The sequence below is a fragment of the Protomyctophum parallelum genome, assembly GCF_964188405.1.
Source record: "Protomyctophum parallelum genome assembly, chromosome: 5".
Classification (NCBI taxonomy): domain Eukaryota; kingdom Metazoa; phylum Chordata; class Actinopteri; order Myctophiformes; family Myctophidae; genus Protomyctophum; species Protomyctophum parallelum.
This window is the reverse complement of record NC_139702.1, coordinates 25176386-25181037: the sequence shown is the minus strand read 5'-3', so window position 1 is coordinate 25181037 and position 4652 is coordinate 25176386.

Genomic DNA, 4652 nt, shown 5'->3' with positions numbered 1-4652 from the left:
TATCCGTGACGACAAGTCCTCAGGGCATGGCAGCATCCTGGAAACGGTCGTGGGAGACAGCAGGGCCCTCCCGCAATCCAGACGATACATCCGGGACCCAGGAGGAGGTGACGTAAAAGGAGAAGAACCGTCTGCGCTCTCTGGCGCCTTCCGAAGATGATGATGTCCCCTGCGGTGTCCTCAAAAGGAAAGACCACTACAGTTCTCAACCCGTTAACCAGTAGACCCTGCTGCCCTAGCAGGCGCATTTGGCTGTGCGCTCTGGAGGTTGAGGCCACTGCAGCTTATCCCTCTGTAACTGATGAAAGGGCTAGCGGCTATAGCCCATATAGCCTGATGTTGTTGGCAAAGCTTGCCTGGTGGGAAGTGGCTGTGTCCACCAATGGGCTGGAAACCTTCCTGGACAGCTTCCCCCCTGTTGCACCCTCTTGGCTTGATGCTGCTGCTGGTGATGTTGCTTTGTAGGCATTCAGGACTGTCTTTTCGTCTTTTTTTCCTCTGACACCACATGTAACAGTTGGCCGAACGGTCACAAGGCTACAGTCCAAGAATGTATAGATGTTGAGTATTTATTTACCTCCAAATAGAATGAGCATGCAGCCCAGACAGGATTGTCAGGTTCTTGGCTTAATTACGATTCTTGAGGACCATGTGTTGTTCTTGCTTACTGTAAATCACTCTGGATTAGGCTAATTGTAAATTGTCACAGTCAAGGTCTGAGGCAAAAATAATATAATAATACTACCAGACAAAATACACTTTCAAAAACTGAAAGGAATAAATAAACAATTGATAACTCAACTAAGAAAAAACAAACAAACCAAGAACTAAAGATACTTTAACAGGCAATGCCTCTTTCTTTCCTCAAGGCCCTAGAAGCCCTGGTGTTGTCTCCTATTTCACTCTGAGCATTCTCCCCTCAATATTCCCAGCCTCCCTTATACACCGGGTGAGACCCACCCACAATGATTAGCAATTGGAATAATCAACTCAAACAAGGTAAACCATGCATGACGCACGAATTAGACTAACTATACAATTACACATTTCCCTAATAGTATTTCAAGGCATCAATTAAATCATATATGTACAGTATGTACAGTACACGCACAAACATACAACGTACACAAGAGCACAACTCACAAGAATCACAAGAATCACATGATCCCTCTGTCTGTCTGTCTGTCTGTCTGTCTGTCTGTCTGTCTGTCTGTCTGTCTGTCTGTCTGTCTGTCTGTCTGTCTGTCTGTCTGTCTGTCTGTCTGTCTGTCTGTCTGTCTGTCTGTCTGTCCGTCCGTCCGTCCGTCCGTCCGTCCGTCCGTCCGTCCGTCCGTCCGTCCGTCCGTCCGTCCGTCCGTCCGTCCGTCCGTCCGTCCGTCCGTCCGTCCGTCCGTCCGTCCGTCCGTCTGTTTCTGCCTGATGACAAGTCAATGAATATTGACTGGGATAACTGGTATAACTGGTATAAAAATGTCCCGCACCCCAACATATCCGATTTACAAGCTCACAATACTTGTCGTGGACGCAGCGCGTCGTGAGCTTGTAAATCGGCTGTATATCTTCGGCACAAAACAGTAACACAGCCACATGACGAGGTAATAATAAATCATGGTGAAACCGTCACTCTAGCCCAAACATTTAGATTTTGGGTTTTTTTTCGATTCTGGCGAATCTCTCTACGAGAGTCTAAAAGATAACCCCGCCCCTAACGTCGAAAAGGAACGTTTGTGCCTCAAAATCACTCTTACCTTGTACAAATGCAAAATCTAAGCTGCTTTAAATGTTGCCCCACTTGTTTGTGAGGTGTTCGCAATCAGATTAAACATCGCACATGCTTATTTTTCAATAAAAAAGGTATTTTAATCAACTCTGTCTCGGAATCTGGCGGCCATCTTGCTTTTCTCTCCATTGTAAATGCGCAAGAGAACCCTGGCCGCTAGGGGCGCGGGCAATATTCTGTTGCGCCGTTTACCGCATTTACAATGGAGGATTCAGAAACAGAGTGGATTAAAATTAAAACCTCTATGAGAATCTAAATGTTTGGGCTACCGTCACTCTATGCGGGAGGAAGTGACAGTCACATAGTGAAGAAGTGAGAGTGCCGTTTGAGGCGAGCGTGACGGTTAGTGTCTGCGTGTCACAACAGCAGCCACTGACTGCTGTTCCTATACCACTCAAAAAGATGTACAGTATTAGATAATATCATTATTATCTATTGTAAAGCACTTTGAGTTACAATGTATAGGCTACAATATATTATTTGTGAACAAAGACATGCTCTAGCAGCGTTTGTGGATGTTTGCAGAGTGGATACTGTCAGTAACACATCTTATAGCAGTGTTTGTGCATGTTGCAGAGTGCATACTGTAAATACTAATAAATACATAATACAAATCTTAACCACAGTCGTGTTCACTTCCTTCCCTGTTTGTAGAAAACCAACATGGCTGCTCCCTTCATGACCTCAGGTGGTTCTTTAACGCATTTTGACCTGAGATCAGATTCTAAAAATGTCTTCTAAATCCTGACAGTTCTCAAAAATAGCAGACCTACAAGCTCGCAATTATTTGATTAATCGAAAAAGTATTTGATCGATTGATAGTTCCTGTCTTTCACGTTACAATTATACTACATCTCACTTGGATTTTTATTTATTTTATTGTTTACAATAATGTTACCATAAATATACCCCCTCATCCAATATATATTCTTTCAGATCGAATGTTTTTTTCAGGCCTAATAATTTCTGCTACATATTTTTCTCCAGTACAGAGGCCTCTAACGGCTATAGAATCTAAGTCTAGTTTAGCAAACATTCTCTGTCTATAGTTAATGATCCACCCTGACTGGATTTTTACAACTTCAACTGTGGGCCATATAGGATCAGTGAGTGACATGCGAAGGCTCTCACTGTGTCCCGGAACACGGTGACCTTTTGTTGTTGTCATCGGTGTGTGTGTGTGTGTGTGTGTGTGTGTGTGTGTGTGTGTGTGTGTGTGTGTGTGTGTGTATGTGTGTGTGTGTGTGTGTGACGCATGGTGGTGGCCTCACACAGCTGACAGTCCCCTCCCCACGCCCGTGGAAACCCTATCCGTCTCTAGTGGCTGTCGGAGCTCTACTAACCTGGGCCAAAGACACACTTAGGGGTGGCTGTGTGTGGGGGGTGGAGGTGGAGGAGGGCTAGCCCAGCTCAGCCAAGCCCAGGGGCAGGGTAATCCTAGCCTGCGCGCTGGGAGTGAATTTCAGCCGGCCCCATGCAGCGTTTCCCATCGTCTGGTGGAGTTGAATGGAGGACTGAGAGTTGAACGGAGGCTTTTGTCCACGAGCCACAGCTGTGCGTCTGTTGAGTTTGGTATAGAAGAATGAATGGCTGCCATATAGTGATGAGCAGGTGGTTTTTTATTTTATTTTCTGACCTGAGATCAGATTCTAAAAATGTCTTCTACATCCTGACAGTTTTCCATTCTGACCTGAGATCGGATTCTAAAAATGTCTTCTACGTCAGTCGCTCTTCGATTTTTCAAAAATAGCAGACCTACAAGCTCGTAGCGCGTCACAGAGTGGCGCGCTACGAGCTTGTAGATATGCTATTTTTAAATAGCTAAAGCATAACATAATGCTAACACCAAAATGGGTTCCCGCCATAGAGTTATATATCTATAGAGAAGACACCCGAGTTCTCCTCCCATCCACTTGCATTAAGTTGCTCAAAAGCGCATGAGGCGGATTCACTCCTCCTTCCTGGTAGGAACAGAGTGCATTCTGGGATTGATTGGTTACAAACACATGAACGCGCTGCCGTTGACTATCATTGTGCCGTTTGTGCGCGTTCACGTATGAAACATTCGTTCACGTGTCATGGCCCCAATCACATGAACGTGCGCAATGATAGTCAACGGAGCAGCGCTGGCTCGAGCTGCACTACCAAATCCGGCCACTATGTCCATTTCGCCTCAGGGTTTCCTCTGGGTGCCTTCTCTAGAAATATATACTCTAAGGTTCCCGCCCAGAATGGGTTAACAGACTGATCCTCAAATAGTGAAATCAACAGGAAGGTGGCATAAATAAAACAATGTGTGATGTTTATGCATTTGTAAAAAAAAAAAAGTGATCTGTTAGACTGTGTGCAAATAATAAACGGATACAAAAAAACCCAGAACAACGCACAATAAACTCGTCAATATTTACAGCACGGTAACTGCATAACCCTAACCTCTAGTAATTTAACAGTTTGACTGTTTTTTACGATTAACCCGCATTTTAATCAACCCCCCTTCACTGCCGAGATTGTTGTATTACCTTTAGAGCATACGCTGAATTATTTGGGCTTTTAATCCGCGAAAATCCATCAAAAAAAGCTCCCGTGGTTTGTTATGATCTGTGTGTAGCATCCACCATCTTGGTGCACCCGGAAGACGCACACAAGATTGGTTTCAATGAGGCGTTGCAACCAATGCATTTCCATTGGCCTCAATTTCCCAGAAGCCCTAGCAGCCCACAGCATGTGACGATTTCCGGTTTCGTCATCAAAGCGAAGCCATCCAGTCTCATACTCCGCGACGAAGACGGATTTTCTTTTGATTCATTACATTACGGCGGATTAAACACATAAAACAAAAGGCGGGTATGTCCGATACGGCAGCGACATTAAC